Source organism: Phoca vitulina, unplaced genomic scaffold (assembly GCF_004348235.1).
Source record: "Phoca vitulina isolate PV1807 unplaced genomic scaffold, GSC_HSeal_1.0 scaffold36, whole genome shotgun sequence".
Taxonomy (NCBI): domain Eukaryota; kingdom Metazoa; phylum Chordata; class Mammalia; order Carnivora; family Phocidae; genus Phoca; species Phoca vitulina.
The window spans coordinates 3,410,236-3,432,651 of NW_022589739.1; the positions used below are offsets into that span (position 1 = coordinate 3,410,236).

The 22,416-nt window shown below is 37.5% G+C and overlaps 1 protein-coding gene across 5 annotated transcripts in view; it reads left to right on the forward strand.

The window, feature by feature from the left end:
- The window catches only part of RRAS2 (RAS related 2), a 90,815-nt gene that overhangs the window by 39,858 nt on the left and 28,541 nt on the right, over positions 1–22,416 (forward strand). The window contains exons 1-3 of one of the 5 annotated variants that reach the window (XM_032427136.1): positions 12,380–13,152; positions 13,436–13,459; positions 14,841–14,924. The exons of 3 other annotated variants lie outside the window; for them this stretch is intronic. The gene's annotated coding sequence lies outside the window, so the exon portion shown is untranslated. Of the gene's footprint in view, positions 1–12,379; positions 13,460–14,840; positions 14,925–22,416 lie in introns of those variants that run through there. One more of the 5 variants, XM_032427135.1, reaches the window with a different exon arrangement.

Below are 22,416 nucleotides of genomic sequence, written 5' to 3' on the forward strand. Positions count from 1 at the left end.
GATTTTATTTATTTATTTGAGACAGAGAGAATGAGAGAGAGAGAGAGCACATGAGAGGGGGGAGGGTCAGGGAGAAGCAGGCTCCCTGCCGAGCAGGGAGCCCGATGTGGGACTCGATCCAGGGACTCCAGGATCATGACCTGAGCCGAAGGCAGTCGCTTAACCAACTGAGCCACCCAGGCGCCCGAGAATTTTTTTTTTTTTTTAAAGATTTTATTTATTTGACAGAGAGAGAGACAGCGAGAGAGGGAACAGAAGCAGGGGGAGTGGGAGAGGGAGAAGCAGGCCTCCCATGGAGCAGGGAGCCCGATGTGGGACTCGATCCCAGGACGCTGGGATCATGACCTGAGCCGAAGGCAGACGCTTAACGACTGAACCACCCAGGCGCCCCAAGAGGGAGAGAATCTTAAGCAGGCTCCATGCCTAGCATGGAGCCTGACACGGGACTCAACGTGGGGCTTGATCTCACGGCCCTGAGATCATGATCTGAGCTGAAATCAAGAGACTGATGCTCAACCTACTGAGCCACCCAGGTGCCCCACACAGTGGTTGGGTTTTTTTGTTTTTTTGTTTTTGTTTTTTTGTGGTATTTGACTGGAGTAGGGTAGTTATTGTCTAAAAGTTTTCCATCTTTCTGGGTTGCCCTTTTCATAGTCCCTTGGTCAGAAAGAGCATGCTTTTGTTGGGATTCTTTTTGTTTGCTCCTGTTGGCATTTCTAGGTTGGAGGCTTTTTCAGGTCCATTTCTGGAATTTTCAAGGTTAAAAAAGAAAAGAAAACCTGCAAGGGACTCGCCACAATTTTGTTCCTTGGTTTCCAAAGGATTAGCACTACCTCCTCTTTGAGTCTTCTTATGTTTGTTTTGTGTATAATGTCAAGTTTTACTTTTGCGTAGCAGGAGGAATGGAGAAAGTTTGTGTACTCCATCTTCCCAGAAGGAAAAGTCCTTTTTAAGTTTTTTTTTTTGTGGTTATATTAAGTAATGCTGTAAATAATACTTTCCTCCAGTGTTTTTATTTTTTTATTTTTTAAAGATTTTATTTATTTATTTGACAGAGAGAGAGAGAGAGCATGAACAGGGGGGAGAGGCAGAGGGAGAGGGAGAAGCAGGCTCCCCGCTGAGCAAGGAGCCTGATGTGCGGCTCGATCCCAGGACCCTGGGATCATGACCTGAGCCAAAAGCAGACGCTTAACTGCCTGAGCCACCCAGGCGCCCCCCTCCAGTGTTTTTACTCTGTTTTTAAAATTTCTCTTGACTTTAGATTATTAGCTTAACAATGGATTAGTATTTTTATGCCTCTTGATTCACATTGCAAGTCATTATGCCATTCAACTTGATTTTGTAATGAGTTCAGCTATTGTGTTTGAGGTGCTTTAGGGGTAGCTATGTGAAGGCATGTATTAGCCATATTTATGATTGGAGGAGTAGTGTAGTAAAGAGATCTGGGCCGAGAGAGGTTTGGGAATATAAAGTGATAGATGATTGTTGAGGGTAGCTTGTGTAGATGAGGCTTACCCATATGGAGGAGAGGTCCTCATAGCTCCAGATGGAACTCTGGAAGGCTGCCATTGAAAAGAGGACAGGAGGAAGAAGAGGGACAGAATGACCGAGGAGGATGGGCTGGAGAACTAGAGATAAAATCCATGTTAGGTATTGCAAAAAGAGAGCTTCAAGAAATGTTGTGTTGAGCAGGGTCATGTCTTAGATGGGTTAAGCAATCTAAGGGTGAAAAGTCTAGATTGGTAATGAATAGGTCACAGAGGGCAGTATTAGTGGAATGATAGGAATAGAAGCCAGACTACACTGAACGGGAAGTTAAGAAGAATATTGATGGAAGAGAAAGAAGGAAGGTAAACACTGGGGTGCACGTGTTTTAAAATAAAAAAAAAAATTCTTATTTATATGCCGAAGAGGAAGAGCTGGTGTGATAGGAAATACACCAGAGAAGGGACTGTTGATGGCAAGGACCTTTGAGAAAGTGGAAGATCGAATCTAGAGCACATACTGAAGCATCAAAAGTTGAGCAGGATAGTGATACTTTTTTTCCTCCCAGAAGGGTAGAAAGTAATATGTAGTGTGATTTTGGATGAAGGAGACATTTTAGAAACAAGGGAAAGCTTGATGGGAGTCTCAGCTAGAAATAGGCAAAATAATCTAGATGTACATAAACACTTTGCAAAAAATTTTTACCCAAATTAGTAATTTCATAGGTTACATTACAAGCATATCAGAATTGAATATATTTTTAAAAATTTGCTGATGATACAACAGTTCTTATATCTTAAAAGAAAAATGTCAATAGGATGAGCAGTTAAAAAACAAAATACAGTGAGTGTTTTAAATTATCTCTCACTGAGTAGCAAAAAGATCTAAAAAAAAATAAGCCATTTTTAAATGATCAATTGACAAAAGTCCATAAAAGGTTACCTATTATAGGTAAAGGTATGGGGATATAGATACTCTCTTATACTGTTCCTGAAATTATAAATCCAGAAGCTGAATTAAGCCTTCAATTTCATAAACTTTGACCTAGTAGTTATTTTTCAAGGAATTTTTCCTGATGTAGTATAATTTACTATATGGTACAAAGATTTATATACAAAATTTTATGACAGTGCGACTTAAGCTGAAATTTTAGAAATGGCTTATGTGGTCAGTAATAAAGATGGATTAAATAATGGACCATGTTATTAAAATTAATTTTGAGACACTTTGGTAAGGAAGAAATGCTCATTAAGTAGGGGAGGAGAGTACATTATAAACGCATATACAGTACAACACAAGTTTAATTATGTATGCGTATGGAAAGGACTCAAGAGTAAACATTCTTGGATGATTTTAATTTTTGGTGTTTTTCTTCTGTCTGGGTTTTCTGCACTGCACTTATAATATATCCTATAATAGGGAAAAAAACTAAAACTTCAGTGCTGCTGAATGCACTCTTAAGGGAATACAATTGGTATGGCTTTCTCGAGTATAGTTTGTACTTTATCAATAGCCTAGCCTTCTCCTTTGACTTGATAAGTATACCTCCAGGGATTTTTACTAAGGAAATGAGTAAGAACCATAAAGATCATTTTACAAAGATTTATTATGACATGATTTATAATAGTGACATGCTATAATTGTCCTAAATAGGCCAATGGTTTAAATATTAGTTCATTCTTCTAGTGGATGTAAAGCAGATCAATGCAGCCTATGAAAAATGATTTTAAAAATCTATATGATGAAACAGGAAGTTGCTTATACTATAATTTACACAAAGAAAAAAATATGGTATGTCTTGTCCTGATTTTCATCCTTAAAGTAATAGAAAAAATGGGAAGAAAGAGACCCAAATAATGAGTTTTCTTTTTTATACTGTTAGAAGTTTTCTACAGTGGTCATTTTATAATTAGAAAGTTATAAATAAATTTGCTGATTGATAGAAAAAGCTTCTGTATGTCTTTTACTTCAGTTAGTTTCTCTCTTATATGGTAAACACAGAATAGACTAAAACCAAGATTTCTTTTATCACTTAAAGCTTAGAAAAACATCTCTCAATCTGGTGCACACTTCTTTTTCTATGATCAGATTTTCTTTTATTGTTACATCTTTTATAAGGGATCTGTGTCTTGGTTTCTGTTTTGCTCTAATGATAATATATGTGTGATTTTTTTAATTGATTAAACTAAGTGAAATATTAGTGAAAATTTCATTAAAAATAAGATTTTTTTTTTTACCTTATTGTATGCAAAGTTATAAGCAATACAAAGGTATGTAAAACAAAAGGTAAAAGCTTCCTGCTTACAACCATTCATTCCACTCCTGCTTGCCTTCTCATTCTCTGGTTTGTAGCCACGTATGATAAAATCCAACCATATTCAGTGTTATTAGGTGAGTTTTGACAAATCTTTATGTCAAAACAATGTAACCATTACCACAAGCAAGATACAGAGTATTTCATCACCCCAAGAAAGTCCCTTGTGTCCTTTCCCAATTAATAACCTCCAGAGGTAATCGTATTGACTTGATCACTATAGTTTAATTTTGCCTGTTCTGGACTTTATATTATGGAATTATACAGTATGTACTCTATTGTACCTGGGATGTTTTTGGGATTCATCCATGATATTTCTTGTTTTGGTAGTTTGTTCCTAATTGTTGCTTGGTGTAGTGTTCCATATTATGATATGCTGCAATTTATTTGCCTGTTTACTTGTTGATGGAACATTTGGGTTGTTACCAGCTTTTAGGAACTATGAATAAAGCTGCACTGAACATTCATATGTATGTTAGTGTATGGATTTATATTTTCATTTCTCTTGGATTATAAACCACATTGTGGATTATTAGGTCATATGTTTAACTTTGGAGAACAGTTTGGCAGTTTCTTGTGAAATGGTTGGACCTTTTTATATTTGACAAAGGTGTGTGGAAGTTCCATTTATTTTGGGTCCTTACCAGCACTTGGTATTTTAGCCAGTCTAATGGATATGTACTGGTATCTCACTGTTATTTTAATTTGCTTTTCTCTGACTGATGACATTGAACATCTTTTTAGGTGAACATTGGCCATGTGTCTGTTCAAATCCTTCGTCTTTTTAAAAAATTGGGTTGCTTGTCCTTTGTCAGCTATATGTATTGTAAATATTTTCTCCTTGCCTTTTTGTTTCTTCCTGTTATTTACTTTTGTTGAGATATAATTGAAATATAACATTGTATTAGTTTCAAGGGTACAACATAATGATTCAATATTTGCATATGCTAGGAAATGATCACCACGGTAAGTCCAGTTAACATCTGTCTCCATATATATTTCTTCTCTTTTAATATTTACATCCTGTTTCTATAGTTGTACTGCTTGGGCCAGAACTTTTAAACTTTTAAAATAACGAAATAGTGGGGGCCTGGGTGGCTCAGTCATTGAGCGTCTGCCTTCGGCTCAGGTCATGATCCCAGGATCCTGGGATCGAGCCCCGCATCGGGCTGCCTGCTCGGCAGGAAGCCTGCTTCTCCCTCTCCCACTCTCCCTGCTGGTGTTCCCTCTCTCGCTGTGTCTCTGTCAAATAAAAAAATAAAATCTTAAAAAAAAAAAAAGTTAAAATCAAAATGAATGCAGTAGATGTCCTTGTTTGCTACTGATTTTTTTTTCCTACATCATATAAAATACAAATTTTTTTGGATAAGTTAAGTAAGTATCCTATTAGTGTTTTATTTAATGTTGTTATTAGTGATGTGATTTTATCAGATACTCCTTTGGCATCTGTAGAAATGGATCCTATTTGTTTTTGCTAAACCATTATTAGTGGTATCCCTTGATGTTGAATTGGTAAGAAATACCTAGGCTATGCATCACTTCATTGGAGTGTATTAGTACACTGAGGAATTTTACATACTATCATTTCACCTGGTAAGTTTCTGGTTTATTTTATTAAATTGTATGGGTGTTGTTTTATTTCCATTTTCTGGGTACATAAAACCTGTGATCAAGATCATATTTGTCTTGTAAGATGAATGGGATGGTGTGTTCGTCTTCATATTCTTCAGGAGGTTTAAATTTTGCATTTAAAAAATCTGAGCTTATCACTGTTGTCATTATTCCAGATACTCATTTTGTTCATAGTTCTTACTTAGACAATGTTGTCCATTTTATTTTCTGTTAACTTAGTTTTCTATTTCTTGAGATAACATCTTTGTAATTATGTGTTTTTCTTTTTAAAATTTTGTGTAAAAATATTACCATAAGGAAGCTTCTCAATTTTACTATGTATAAATAAGACAAGAGTATCTTATTTTTGTTACAGCCTCTTTCCCTTGAATATATGTATTTTCTCAACTTTTTTTTCTTTTTTTTGAGTGCTACCACATGCCAGTATACTGCCTCTTTTTTGGGGAATCTAAGATGTTTAAGCTATTCCTGCCCAGTGCTACTCATTTAAATTTTCTAGAATGGTCCTCACCCCCATCCCAAAGTGCCAGCTCTTAAATTGTCAGTGCTATCAGTTCTTAGATCTTTGTATTTATCCTTGATTATTATGTTCTGTTTTCCTTTGGGTTTAATAGTTTTCTAAAATCTTATATTTTATTACTTTGTTTTTCTCTTTTGATGAACACATTCAAAATTATGATTTCACCTGTGATTACTGCATTAGTCATTTGATATTTGTAGAAATCCTGTTTTAATTTTGTAAATTAAATTTTTTTTCTCATTTGAATTGTTTATTATAATCTGTAGTTGAAATTTAAGTCTTGGTTGATTTCTGCTTTTTCATTTTGTTCTGTTTTTAGTATTGTGGCTAGGGATCTGGAATTTCTGGACATTAGAGAAGATATATTTCTTGTCTTTAGTGCAGGGAGAGATCCAAGTATTGAGGGCCCAAAGCTTGTGTAGTTTTGACGCCCCTCTTTAAGAGAGAATACAGAATTGTGTAGACAGATGAATATTTGTTTAGAATGAGAAAACAAATCATTTGTGTAACCGAGGGGCCTCAGGGCCCAATCTTCATTCATTTTGTGGCAAATCTGCCTGTACTTTAAAGTATAAAATTTGGTTTATGTCCATTGAATCTTCATTAATCTTATGTGCTTTGTGTCCTACACTTTTGAGTACATGCTGTAGATAATTTTTTTTTCAACTTCCAGTGCTTCTAATAGTTTTTGCATTGATTCTTTTTGTTGCCTAAATAATATCGTTTCCATTATTGCGTTAATGGCATTTAAAAATCTCACTGTAGCTGTTGTTGAATAAATTTTACCATATTTGATATTGATGTTTTCGTACTTGCTTTCCTCTGTTGACTAATTTGATGCATTTTTTTTTTTTTTGCTCACCCTTTTGTTACTAGCGTAATAAGCACCGCATTGTTAGATTTTATTTAAAAAGAAATCCTGTTGAGCTTCTTCTTTTCTAATGAAGCCACTTAACGTGATCATGATTAATAGTTTGGCCTCTGTATTTTTCCCTCCTTGCTTTCTCATGTTTTACCTGTTTTTTAGTCCCTTCATTTTATGGTGACTTTTAAGGAGTAGCATTTATTTTCATTACCTGTAGTGTGGGTGAGGAGTAAGTCAAGCTTTCGTCTGTGAGGTTTTTTTTCATCTCATGAGTTGTGGTTGTGGGCAAGAAGTACGTATGAATCTATGAAGAGCTGGTTGGAAGACGTTGAAAGTATGTAATGCACATTTTCTTTTTCCCTAAAGCATTTAGAGATTTGTTAAGTAGGGGAGAATTTATGTTGTTTGGGTTTTATTGCATGACTTCATATTGTCACAGTTTTAGTAGCAGTTTTACTGATGACTTTAGAATGAAATCAAGTGAGATTGGTAAAATAATCAGTTATTCTCCTGGAGTAAAATTTTAATCCTCACAGCCTTCTGGGGTTCTTTTGGAGGTGTGGGGCGTGTGTGTGTGTGCTTAGTTTCTTAGTGCAAATTAAAAGGCAGTTTTGCTGGTACTGATAAAAATGCTTCTGATGCTAACATAATACTGCTTACCTCTTTTAATGTTAATTATGGCAAATTGTATTTGTTCTTCAAACACATCAGAAGGGCACGAAACTGATTTTCCTCTGTGGGACTCCCTTCCTCAGTGGAATAAAAGTTAGATAAAATGAGAATTTTTTTTCACTCTTAAACTCTGAAGAAGACAACTTCCTCTATTTTGCATTTTTGGGTGGTGGTTATAGCACTTGTTTTGAGGTTTGACCACCCTTTGTTCAGCTATTTTTATTTTTACTTATCACTTTGAGTACACTTAGTGGTATTTTAACTATATAAGAGCTTGTATAATGAAATTCATACATGCATATCTTAAAACTCTACATAATTTTGTTAATTTGTTTTGACTTAATTTGTTAATTTGTTTTGACTTAATTTGTATTAATTGGTTTATTCTATTTCTGCTTCATCTGAGTTTTTTTCCTTTAGCCAAGTGAATGCCTAGTTTTCCACAGCTGAACTAAAAAGGCATCTTGTGCTCTTAATAGATTTGCAATGTTTGTTTTCTCTGCTGAACATGTAAATTATTTAAGATATGACATGAATTTCTACTGTTTGGTTGCTCTGTGTCCCCCACCCTCCCACCCGCAAACACCCCAGTAGAGAATGGCCTTTTCTTTTTCTTTTCTTTTTTTTAAATGAATTTTATATTTGCAGTTTGCTTTCATTGCTCCACTGCTAGACACTGAACATAAATCTGGGTGGCGCATGTTAGAATATTCTTTCAAATGCCCAGGATCCCATAATAGTGTAATATTTACTTTCTATACGTGGATAGGACTGGACTGGCTGTTGGCCAAGAGCATCCATTGAGCACTTTTGTGCCAAGAACTGTGAAGAGAAGGAACAGAAAAGACTGATGGAGCGAGCCCCACATACAAGAGCAATAATGACTGCATACTTTTTATGGAGCAACATGACAATAAGAAGTTTGAAGTCACATACTAACAAAGCAAGGGCTTGAGCACTCAGAGGGCCTCAAACTGAAATTCAGGGCTCAGTTGGAATCTGCAGTTCAGGTGAGGGCAGCTGTGGAAAACAACAAACGAGGTACAGAAGGGGCAGTTCTGGGGGCAGCCAGTGTGGTCTAAACACAGGAGAGGACAGATATTTTGCCCTTACTGGAAACTATGTCCTAAATTGAATTGGAGCCCCTGATTTTGTTATATGAGCTGGAGTAAAGCCTTAGGAGAACTCTTATCCTTTATTTATTTTTTATTTTATTTTTTAACCACTGTTTAGCTTTCAAAGGTCTTACTAAACAAATTTGAGAATCACTGAAACTTGATAATTAAAAATTAAGCATCATGTAAAATAGTTAACAACTGCATATTTCCTGGCACAGAAAATCAGTATACAAAATGCTAGAAATTATGTAATAACAGCAACATTTTAGAAGCTATATAAGCTAATAGTTACTTATAGATTTAAGCTGTTACTCTTTCTCATTTTGTGAGAAATAAATAAGGCATCAGGCATATGCTCTGAGATTTTCAGATTTGCACATATTCTGTTGAAGCCTTCACTGCTATTTTTGGGTTCCATGCCATGGCGTAATAAGGTCACTTTTAGTGCCATTCAATAAGGAGAGAAAACCAAATTATGTTGAAGAGGTTCTAGTACATTAGTGTTTCATTGGATGCTTTTCTGTAATATTCCCAGACAGAAAGTCTTAAATTTGAGTAAGTAGATTGAGAGAAGCCTGATGAAATTCTAAATTCCATCCTCCCTCAAATGGGATCAGTTACTGCTCTTTCTCCAATCCCTATTCCATTCCATATTGTACAGTAGTATTTCATGCAAAAAAATTATCATTTAACAAACCAAATAGAAGATACAGTGGAAGCAGAGACCCCTTGTATGACAGCAAACAAAAAGTTCTTTTATACACTAAAAAAATGTGTAACATTTCTATCAGAAAACCTAAAAATGCTCCTGTGGTTCATATAGAAGTCTTGAATAGAAAAGCACACTGTATTCTTGGATTTGAAGGTGCAAGCTCTTAACTATGTCAATTCTAAAAGCTAATCTACAAACTTAATGGCATTCTAAAATGAAAAACTAAAAGGATTAAAAAAAAAACTCCACCAGTTACTCTGTTGTCAAGTATTAGTATAAGCTAATTTGTAGATGAGTAAAATGAAGCTCAGAGAAACCAAGTAACCTGTCCAAGGTCACAAAGCTAGGAAGTGGTGGAGGCAAGGCTTCGCAACAAGGTGAGTTTGAGGGCTCAGGCCTAAGAATAATATTTAGTAAGCACTTCTGTCATTAAGCATTACTATTCCAAGCAAAGCACTATGTAGTTTTTCAGTTAGGATAGCATCTAAATATATTTAGAAAATAAGAATCTGTGGTCTTTTCTAGAGCGGTTCTAGAGATAATACATGCTGTGTTTATAGATTTATAGGTCCTTTATAATTCCCTCCATCCAGTTTCACTTTTCTTGTATACATAAGCAGTTGTGTTGACTAGTACAGCAGCTTTTATTGACTAGTCCATCCTTCCCCTATGATCTGTTCTGCTTTATATGTCAGATTTCATATACGTTGATTTTTGGGGGCCATCTATTCTGTTCCATTAGTCTTTTTGCCTAGTCCTGTGTCAGTTCCATTCTATCTTAATTTTATAAATGGTTAGGCTAAGCCTCGCTACTGTGTTCAGTCAATAAAAATATCATTGAACGAATCTTTGTGGCCAGTACTATGTACTAGGAACTGTATAAGTTCTGGCAAAACAGCACTGAACTAAACAATTCTCGTGGAGCTTACTCTTGTAAAGAATTTCTTGGGTATTTTTCCTGTTCATAACCATCAGGTTTTTCTGGTTCTGTCAAGTTCAGTGACAAATTCAATAGCTTTTTAATTTTATTTTTATTTATTTTAGAGCTAGAGAGCAGGGGAAGGAGCAGAGGGGGAAGGATGAAGCGCTGAGCGCAGAGCCCAATGTGGGGCTGGATCCCACGACCCTGAGATCACAACCTGAGCTGAAACCGAGTGAGACGCTCAGCTGACTGAGGCATCCAGGCACCCCAGCTTTTTTATTTTAAATTGTATCATAATAAGGAAACTTGACATTTTTGACAATTCTGTCCATGAACATAGAATGCTTTTCAAGTCATATGTATTTCCCCCTGTCTTTGGTCTTTATTTAAAGCTTTATGGTTTCTTTCCATAAAGGTCTAGAATATATTTTATTAGATTTACTCCTAGTTATTACCATATATTTGCTGTTGCTGCTGTAAATGATATCGTCTATTTGACTTAAATTTTATAAATGCTTGTATGCAGAAATGGCCTTTTTTGGGAGGGAGGTCTGGGGGTTAGATAGATTTTTTTTATCCAAACACCTTGTAGACTCTGTTTCCAGTAATTATTTTGTATATTCTGTAGGATTTTCTGTATAGATAAACGTATCATCATCAAATAATTTGTTTTCAATTCTTCTACTTACTGCATTGGTTAAGACTTCCAAATTTAATGTTGAATAAACATGGTAATGGTGGACATTCTTTTTTGTTCTTGATTTTAGAGTTTCACTGTTAAAAAAATTGTTTCTGCAGGTTTTTAGTTCCCTTCTAGTCTCACTTGCTATGAATTTTTAAGATAGATGTGACATTTTCTCATGCTTTTCCTGTATCTCTTATGATCATGTTATTTTTCCTTTAATCTGCTCATTTGGTGAATTATATTTGTAACTTTTCAAAAAAAGTCTATGTATCCTTGTATTCCTAGGTTCCTGGAATATATTGGTCATAATGTATATTCTTGTTTATGTACTCTTGGGTTCTGCTTGCTAATGTTTTACTTACGGGCTCTCGGGTTTTTTGCATCTATATTTTAGTGAAGTTGGCCTGTCATTTTCATTTTCCCTAATGTCCTTGCCTTGTCTGATTTTGATATCTAGGTTATACTGGCCTCCTGAGTTGGGAAGCGTTTCCTCCTTTCCTGTTCTCTGAAAGATCTGTGTAATACTGGAATTACCTGCTCCCTGAAAGCTGGGCAGAACTGGCTCTTACCACTTCTGGACCTGATTGTATATGTGTAGCAAGGTTCTTTTGTTTCCTAATTTTTTCTCTTATATCGGTCCTAGGACTGTTCAGGCATTCTAAGTATGCTGTCCCCAAACACAGGTGAACTTAAATAACAGTAGGGAGGACTTATTGATAAGAAAACACAGGAAAGGCAGAACGTCAGGAATGAGTCAGAATTTCAATTAGAGACTACACTTTGGGCCAGAAACAAGTTGGGGGTGGGTGGATGGGAAAGGAGCTAAATCTGAGATTTTGCTCGTTAAGAAGGATCCCTCCAACCAGGCTGATGGGGGCATAGGTGGGCTAACGTGGTCTTAGCAAGTTGACAGCCTCCTCCCCCCCCCGCCCCATTACGCCTGAGTGATCAAGCAAATGTGCACTAACAGAACACAAGACATGGCAGAAATAAACAGAATTAGGTTCCACCCCTGCCCCGTGTGGGGACTTCAGAGATTTTGGCACTTTCTGATCATTCTTCAGAATGTAAGTATGAAAAAAAAAAAAGAGTGTAAGTATGAAGAATAAGGGACTTCAGTGCTGTGCTTGTAGAGTTCCCTACCCCATTCCACCCACCTTTCCATGAAGGGAAGTGTATTGAGAAAATATAAAATTTGCTTCCAGTTAGTTATACTAGTAGAAGGGGAGAGAGACGGTATGGACATTCCCCAGAGGTTTAAAAGTATTGACCTGCATTTAGTTCTTTTTTTTTTTTTTTAAAGATTTTATTTGACAGAGAGAGACACAGCGAGAGAGGGAACACAAGCAGGGGGAATGGGAGAGGGAGAAGCAGACTTCCTTCTGAGCAGGGAGCCCGATGCAGGGCTCGATCCCAGGACCCTGGGATCATGACCTGAGCCGAAGGCAGACGCTTACGGACTGAGCCACCCAGGTGCCCCATTTAGTTCTTTACAATCAGTTTCTCTTTTGTCGTTATGTTGCTTAAGTTACTGTGAAGATTAACTCGTATTTTCACTGTTTTCCCGTATTTTATATCCTATTTCTTTTCATAACTGCTTATAGGGTCTTGAAAAATAAATTTTGAAATAAAATTTAAATTATTTAGTATTTTTACTTTTACCAATCCATGCTATCTTATATAAACAGTATAATTTAGTGCCTTTCAGAAAAATTTCTTGTCTCTGCTTTTTATCTTCAGCTATTCTTAGCTAATGTTTTTACATGAGTTTTTCTGAAAGCAACAAAAAATTGGTTAATGCAAATCTCTGGGCCAGCCTGAAGTTTAACTTTGGAAACTAAGTATTAATGAGTTTCTACAGAAAAAAATTTCCTTTGCTTTTGTTTATAGATTGAAATTAACGAGTAAGTCAGTGAGAGTTGCTTAATGAAGTCCATTTACAATTTTTGACTTAATTTTCAGTCTTAGTGTCCATTGACCCGACTTTAGGTAGAGAGCATGTGACTCCAGACAAGCATGCAGTCATTCTAGGTATATTGCTGCTTAAGAAAACGACTTTACAAAATGTGTTAGAACATGGGAAAAAAGATCTTGGTCTCTTGTGGTTTTACAGGGTGCCAGAGGTTTAGTTGCTTGTATGTTTCACTCAATTGCTTTCTGTTCAATGAGTAGGATCACCACCATGCCTTACAACTTTGCAGACTCACTGCAGAGGAAATAACAAGAGGTAAAATGACCTCAAATGAATGTGGCTTTTTTGTGGGATGGAGTGAGTAGACAGTGCTACAACTAAATAAACGAATTATGCAGGAAGACCTTTACTTAACTCATCTATATTCTTTCTACAATGTGACTTCCCTGCCCCAATCATTCCTCATTCTCTAAACATTTGTACAGTGATTAGTTTGTTGTAAATATGTAACATGATTACAGTTGAGTTGTTTAGTATTTTTATAATCTTATTATCATTTCTCTAGTAAGCTCTTTCTTTTCCTCTTTTGGGCTGACAGCTTCCTTATTGTGAGTGCCTTAAGGTAAGAGATCTTAGACTCAGTGTTGGTTGAATGGAACTAACTCCCTTCATCTTGTTATGTTGGAGTCTCTTTATCCTGCAAGTTCCTATTGTTTCCATTACATAATCATTTTGTATTTGGAAAAATAAAACTGGTATTTGTATCTCTCTACCATAAGTCTTGGGTAGCATCATGACCTTTTATCAATTCAGTATTGGGTGTGAGAGATTTTGATAACAGTTTAAAGGGGAAGGAGAAATCATTATGTATGGTAAACTTGAAGTTATCTGTGCTCTTAGATGGCAGAAAGGAGTCTGGATAGTTTTGTTTGTGTGTTTATTGGAATGCCCATCATACTCACATACCTAGGAAACACTTCTTTGCCTACTGGCCAGCTTATTACCAGTGTCAGAATTGATTGAGATGTATGGGGGCGATTTGAGGTCTGGACATTTAACTCCATAAATATAGAGAAGATAGAGGTGATACATTTATTTTGTTTTCTGAAGGCAGCTCTCAGTGTAATGTAGTGGTTTTGGGCACAGAATTGAGCCAGACTGCTTGGAATCAGTCTCCACCACTTATTGCCTGTGGCTTTGGGCAAGTTACTTAACCTCTTCTGTCTCCTTTTCCTCACCTGTAAGATGGAGACGAATAACAAGAGTACTTAACCTACTTCATGGACTTCTTGTGAGGTTTCAGTGAACTAATGTATGTAAAGTACTTAGTGCCTGGCACATGGTAAATATAAATTCTGTAGAGGTATTGTTTGCCAAGTCAAACACATGTGACTCAACGTGTACCTGATGTACGTGTCCCTGAAGGAGTTCGGAGTGTAAAACTTAATTTTTCTGCAAGTCTGATTTATAGTTACTTTTAAATAGCTTCAAAAGTGGGGACTAAAGAATCCATAAGGTATCTGTGTTTGGGTTATCTTTACTGTACACTGGCTGCCTTCCTCAGGAAATATTCTTTTGTCTTAGCTGTTCCATGGCCTGACTGAGTTGAGCTCTTTTGCAGTGACCGCAGCAGGGAAGCTTGGCCTGGGAGACTGGATGAGGGGCACCCCCCCTCCCCCCGCCCTCCGCTAGGTACACGAGTCCTGTTGAGAAATAAGGGTTTTGCTTCTCTTATAAGGGCACCTAGCTGAACAGATGCCATCTCATCTCTGGGTGCTCTAGTGTTAAAAGAAGTGAACGTCCAAAATAGGATTTATTAGGATAGTGATTCATTCATTCAATAAATATTTCTCTAGGGTTTATGTGCACGGCCTTAAGGAGTTTGCAAAGACAGGGTTTTCCTGTCCGAAAGTAGAATGTCAGTCCTAACTGAAGGGAAAAACATGAAAGTGATTTGTTTTGTTCTTCCTGCTCTCTCTGAAATTGGCCTGCTTCTCTTTCAGAAATGTAGTTTATGATTGCTCTCTTCGTACGCTTAAAAGCTCTGCTCTGCTTTGTTTGTAGAGGAAGGTTAAGAGGAAAAACTGGTAAGTTCTCTCATCTGTAAGTTTCTTGCTGATAAAATGACTACATTTCTAAGAAGTAAAGAAATTACCTGTGAATTTTGTTTCCCAAATAATTTAGTGAAATGTCAAAATGAATTTATTCATGGTGGCTTTAAAACTTTTTATTAATAAAGATATTCTACACCTTTAACGGGTCTGTCTTGCATTTCGTAAACAAATTTATTCTTGGCAAGATGTATACATTGTGAACTGTATTTTCGCATTGCCTTGGAGGATGACGGGCCGCACGAGCAGTGCCGTCACCCGCACCCCCACCCCCACCTGTGAAGATAGCAGTCCGCACCCCCACACCCCCACCTGTGAAGATAGCGGTGTCAGACGGCAGTACCCCACAGCTCTGCTTCCACATACTTGGTGCTAAACTCACTGCAGCATTTGTCACTCAGAAACTGTGCTGTCTTATCCATTCTGAGACATTTCACAAATTCTCATTTTAATACCTTTGTCATTAGGATGCATCTTCCAGTTGATGGCATCCTAGAGTCAACAAAAGATGGTATTTGTTTCTTGTCTTGCCTCCTGTTCGAGGATGAGTAGGACGCCTTGAGGGCAAGGACTATTACTCATTCACTTGCGTCCTCTCCGATGTGCGATTTGCATTTAGAACCCCACTTTTGCTGAACTGCAGTGTGGCAGTTTTTTTAGGATCATCTCAGTGAGTGTTAATTGAAATGAGAGTTTCTTCAGGACACTTTTGCAGGAGGAGGCATTTAAGAGGAGGGCCTGGTCAGTGCTGGTAAGTAGTTAAATGTGACTTCAATTTCCCCTCTTTTGTACCCATTCGGTCGTTCTCTTGTGGTTCTCTTGTTCATACTGATGCATACCTCAGTGACAAAGTGTTATGTACACTTTACCAGAATTAGTTGCTTTTAGCACATGCCAGTGAATTGAAAGAGTAAGAATGTTAGGTTCTTATTTGTGATACGCTATTATTTTGTGAGCATCCTTTGGATATTGTACTATGCTGTAGTCACTTTTCATTATGTAAATGAGGAAATGGGGAGTCGGTGTGTTTAGGGACATAATGTTTATTTTAGTCTATGGTGATGGAAGAAAGGCCAAACTTCCTGCACAGAGCTTCTGCTTTAGAAGCATCTTCTTCTCAATTACTATTTTTTGTTATTTTTATTGGTTTAAAATTATCTGTCTTATTTATAAATAGCTCTGTGATTATGAGACTTTGGGTTTTCACACCTTTATAACAATAAATCAGATGTTTGCTTGAAAGGTAGAGTTGGTCTAGACGCCCTTTTCTTGCCCCCAAGTACTTGAATTATCAGCTTTGCAAAAATCCAGATGGAATCTTAGTGCTAGAAGAAACTGCTTAGTGAGTGGCTCTAGTTGTTTTCCATAAGTTAAGCTTTTACATGTGGGTGATTAGAAAAGTCTTATCTGGGACCCTAATTAGTATTTTTCTGGAAATAACTGCCATGTACATTTTTAAAATAGTCTTTATTTAAGAAAAGTTGTAGATTTATGGAAAAATTGAGAAGATAAAACAAAGTTCCGTGGGGCGCCTGGGTGGCTCAGTCCGTTAAGTGTCTGCTTTCGGCTCAGGTCATGATCCCAGGGTGCTGGGATTGAGCCCCATGAACCCTGCATCAGGCCCCCTGCTCAGTGGGGAGTCTGCTTCTCCCTCTCCCTCTGCCTCCCCTCCCCCGGTTGTGCTTGCGCTCACGCATTCTCTCAAAAATAAATTAAATCTTTAAAAAAATCCCAAAAAACAAAGTTTCCATATACCCAGCATCGAGTTTCCCTGTTATTAACCTCTGATACTGTATGGTACATTTGTTATAATTAATGAACCAATATTGATACTTTATTATTAACTAAAGTTTATACTTTGTTCAGGTTTCCATAGCTTTTACCTAATACCTGTTTTCTGTTCTGGTATTCCATCCGGATACCACATTACATTTAGTTGTCATGTTTCCTTAGGCTCCTCTTTGCTGACTTCCTTTGTTTTTGGTGACCCTGACCATTTTGAGGAGAATTTATGAAGTATTTTGTAGAATGCCCCTCTATTGGAATTTGTCTGATGCTTTTCTCATGACTAGATTGGAGTTACTGGTTTTTGGGAGGAAGACACAGAGGTAAAGTGCCATGCTTATCAGGTCACGTCACATCAAGGGTATACATTGTCAACACGATTCCTACTATTGATGTTGACCACGGTCACCTGGCTGAGGTAGTGTGTGTGGTTTCTCTACTATAAAGCTCCTACCCTCCTTTCCCGCCATGTTCCATATTGTATTCTTTGGAAGGAAGTCATTGTCTGCAGCCCACACAGAAGGAGTGGGGATGCTGTGTAATTTTGAGTAAACCTATCTAAATGGCAGAACAGTTTAAAAATGTGCCTGGAGTTAGTGAAATTTTTGTTTTCAACAAAAACATCACTGTTTAACCTGCATTTCAGAGATTTGTTTTTGGCAAAAATTTTCATTCTCAGTGTTTTAATCTTCACTTGTTGTGTGGCAGCTGTTAGATGTTCCTCTTTACCTACTTTTTGTACCATCTATTTGATACTTTTTTTTAAAGATTTTATTTATTTGACAGAGACACAGCGAGAGAGGAAACACAAGCAGGGGGAGTGGGAGAGGGAGAAGCAGGTCTCCCGCCGAGCAGGGAGCCCGATGCGGGGCTCGATCCCAGGACTCTGGGATCATGATCTGAGCTGAAGGCAGACGCTTAATGACTGAGCCACCCAGGTGCCCCTATTTCATACTTATTTTTGAGAAAATGAAAGCGAAATGTGGGAGATTATTCAGAAACTCTTGAATAAAATTTGTTAGTATTTTGATCTTCATCTGTTGCTTTTTCTCTCTTAAAAACATTATTTCTAAAATTGAGGGCTTGCTTGATATGTAAATTAGGATTAGCCACCAGAACAGTTTAGGACCCAAAATGATCAAGGGAAAGCACCTTGTCGGAAACCCCCATGACAATAGCCTCTCCTTGTAGTTCCCATTTGTGTGTTTCAATTATAAGGCTTATGTTAAAATTAGATCAGAATTTCCATTGTAGACTCTCAATTTCATAGTTGTGTAACTGCCATATAAACTTGATTGTAAACAAAGGCCTATAATGATGGGCCTTATTTGAGCAATTAAGGTGAGAAATTGTGAGGACTGAATTTGATTGTAAAGGTGAGTATAAATTTTTTTTCTTACGATTTCCCACATTTTCTACAGTGGGGACATATTATTTTATAATTAAAAAACTAAACTAAAAATAATACAATTTGTTACAGTCTTGAGACTATTATATATGTAATTATATATATTTCTTTTTTATAATTTTGATAATTATATTTCTTTTTGACTACTTTCCCCAAACTTTAGAAACTTAGAGCCATTTAAATCCATTTACCTTCTTTCACTTTTTGTGTGTTTTTTGACTGACTAAATCTTTCTAGTTCAGAGAACGAAAACTCGAAAACTGTTACTAAAATCGTGCGTCTATGTATATCTCTTTGTAATAAATTGTAATGCTGATACTGTGAAGGCAGCTCAGTTTTTGAATTCTAATAGTTTGTGAATAGAAAAAAAAATCTGTTTTGTCCTCCATTTTTCTTGGGCTTATAAACTATATACAAAAATTATTTGCAAGAAGGGGGAGTTCAAATCTTATAGGTGAATGTATTAGATTCATAGGTCTCCTATAACAAATTACCACAAATGTAGCTTTAAACAACAGAAATGTATTCTCTCACAGTTCTGTGGACCAGAACCTTGAAGTCAGGTTGTTGACAGAGTTGGTTTCTTCTGGAGGTTCTGAGGGAGAATCGCCTTCCATGCCTTTCTCCCAGCTTCTGGTGATTTTTGACGTTCCTTGGCTTGTGGACACATGCACTTTGGGTCTTGTCTGTGTTTGTGTGTCTCAAATCTTCCACTCTTTTCTCCTATGAAGATACAATGGAGATCCTTAACTTTAATTGTATCTGCAAAGACCCTATTCCAAATAAGGTCACATTCACAGCTACCAGGGTGTTAGGAGTTAGGCATCTTTTTGGGTGCCATAATTCAACCCACTACAGTGAGTAAAACCTTTTCTTGAATTTGCTAATGAGCACTGTATAAATACTTTTACTGGAGGGAAGAATAGTATCTGACCTATGTACATACAAATGTGATTCAAAATTTAGTTGCATGTTTATTTTCTCTTTGTGTGGTTTGCAATTGATGTGGCATTCTTGTAATGTGAAATTAGGCTGTGTGCATATAGACAAGCTGTAATTTGGGACTTTAAATGGTGTGAGCAAAGTCTTAAATTCTACGAACACATGCCATTTAGCTCTTGACTTTTAAAATCTACATATTTGGGTATTTTTGTAAGATGAATGTTTTTATGCTTCCTTTTGATATGAGCCATGTTTGTCTCCACTTAAAGGAGTTTAAATTTATCCAGTGATCTAGTCTGATTTGAATTTGTGTGCCACGTGGAGGGATTTCATAGAAACTAAGAATTCCTGGGTGGATAAATGAGGTTAAATAATCAGAAGTAAGAAGGGTAGTCCTTGGTGTGAATAGACAGAGCCACTTTCTGAAAAGTGCTGCCCCATCCTTCTGGCATGTGGTTTGGAGAGAACCTCTGGTCAGAGCATTCTCCTTCTCTCCCACTTTGAGATGAAAGCCATGAGAAATTTAGTTCTTATTATTAGGATAAGAGGTTTAATAAAGCTTTTTTTTTTTTTTTTCTTTTCAAGTTCAGTTGTGCTGTAGACCCATGGGTACAGTATTTGGTAATGTAATTTTTAAAAACAAGCCCCTTCTTCCATCCATTCTGTATCCACATGAGTCTGTTTTGTAGTACTTATTTCAAAAATTGTCATCTTGGGGCTCCTGGGTGGCTCAGTCGGTTGAGCATCCAACTCTTGATTTCAGATCATGATCTCAGGATTGTGAGATCGAGCCTGCTTGGGATTCTCTCTCTCCCTCTGCCCCCACCCCCACCTCTCTCTCTCTCTCTCAAAAAATAAATTGTCATCTTTATTCTGCTTGCTTATGTATTGTCTCCACTACTAAGATGTAAGCTCCACAAGTGCCAGGATCATACCAGTTTTATTCTCACTCAGGACTGTACCCCAGCACTAAGTAGTAAATATTCAACACATATTTGTTGAATGAATGAACTTAATATACCATGGGTACTCTTAAAATCCATATTACAATGTTAATAGTCTTCATTGGTATCTATGTTTCTATAAAACGATTAAGCACATTTAGAAATGTATTACTGATAACTTTTTTTTTTTTTTTAAGATTTTATCCATTTATTTGACAGAGAGACAGCGAGGGAGGGAACACAAGCAGGGGGAGTGGGAGAGGGAGAAGCAGGCTTCCTGCCGAGCAGGGAGCCCAACGCGGGGCTTGATCCCAGGACCCTGGGATCATGACCCGAGCCGAAGGCAGACGCTTAACGACTGAGCCACCCAGGCGCCCCTGTATTACTGATAACTTTCAAGTATAATTGACCTACATTTTCCTAAACATGGTTAAAGTGCTTTTACTTCTTTTTTCCTCCTTGGATCAATAGAAATCTTTCGCCACAACATCTTAAAGGGGATCGTAAGCAAAGTGTACGCACACACTGCTTTGATTGCCTCTGTGGGGTGGTTCTTGGCTAATCCCTGCGAAAGGAAGTATCAGAAAGAAGACTTCTGTCCATTGCATAGCAAGACTGGGAAAGGAAGGCAACAGCCAGTGTAGAATAAGATCAGAGAATCAAACTCCGCAGTGCTTTTCATTTCATTTAGAATAAAATCCAAGTCCTTAACCATGGCCTACAGGGCTTTGACTGCCTCTGTTAACTTTCTGAACTCAGGTACTGTTTTCCCTGTCATTCATTCTGTTGTAGCTGCACTGGCCTCCTTGCTATTCCTCAAACATGTTACCCAGACTCTCACCTTACTACCTTTAACATAATGTTCTCTCTGCCTGCGGTGATCTTCCCCCACATAGCAGCATGGCTGACTCCTTCCGTTGATCTAGGATTTTATCCTGAAATGTCACACTGCCAGCAAAGCCCTCTCTGGCTCTCTTATGCAATATCACATTCTCCTTGCTAGTTCCTGCTGCTGTCAGCCCCCTTTATTTTCCTTTAGAGTTCACATGACCTTTCCTATATATATTTTGCTTATTTATATGTTGATGGTCAACCCTCCACAAAACTGCTAGCCCCATGAGAGCTGTGATTCCATTCTCTGCTCCTGACTCATCGTAGGTGCTTGGTTAGTATTTGTAGATTGAGTGGGTTAGTGAATGAGCCTAAGGAAGATTCATACGGAATTTTTTTTTTTTTAAGATTTTATTTATCTATTTGACAGAGAGAGAGAGTGCGTACAAGCAGGGGGAGCGGCAGGGAGAGGGAGAAGCAGGCTTCCTGCTGAGCAGGGAGCCTGATACAGGGCTCGATCCCAGGACCCTTGGATCATGACCTGAGCCGAAGGCAGACGCCCAACTGACTGAGCCACCCAGGCACCCCTCATGTGGAAGTTTTAGAAGTTTAGTAGAACATGGGCTGTGAAAATCACCAGCCTCCTTTACTTCCAGTTTTGTTCCAACAGACCATTCATTCTTTGTTCTAGAAGAGATGAGAAATGAAGACAGGGTTTAGGATATTCGTAGGTGCCAGTGGATAGAAGGGAAAGGAAATGAAAAGGGAAGTAACTAGCCAGGCCCTGGGGAACAAAAGTTAACAGCTAGAAGCAAGTTGGTCAGCTACCTGCTTTATGGGGCAGCCTTTTGTTTCTAAGTTTGGAAAGGAAGAAAACCAATTCTTATTTATTTATATTTATTGATTGATCGATTAAAAAAGATTTTATTTATTTGAGAGATAGTGAGAGTGAGAGAGCACAAGCAGGGGGAGCCCCAGAGGGAGAGGGAGAAGCAGGCTCCTCGCTGAGCAGGGAGCCCGATGCAGGGCTCGATCCCAGGACCCTGGGATCATGACCTGAGTCAAAGGCAGACGCTTAACCGACTGAGCCACACAGGCACCCCAAGAAAACCAAATTTTAAATGCCTGCTTTGGACTAAGCCATGTACTGGGTACTTGACAGTGTCATTTAACCTTTTTTTTTTTTTTTTTTTAAAGTGTCATTTAATCTCCACAGTAGCCCTTTCAAATGAGAATCACTGTGGCCATCTGATAGGTGAGGAGATTGAGATTTAAGATTTATTTAAGAGATTTAGATAACCTTCCCAAAATCATATATCAGTTAAGTGGGATATCCAGGCCTGACAGATTCCAAAATCCGTGTTCTTTCTTATACTTAGTTTGTAATACCTAAAGGGGGATTCTGTATATATCAGTAATTTACATTTCACATAGTGGTGTAAAAACCTCAGAAGATTTTTGGTTGTCTTACTTGACTCCTTGTAACAAAGTTGTGAAAGTAGCTATAACCTCAGCTTCCCAGGTAATAGTACTTAATGATGTGATTTGCTGCAAATTC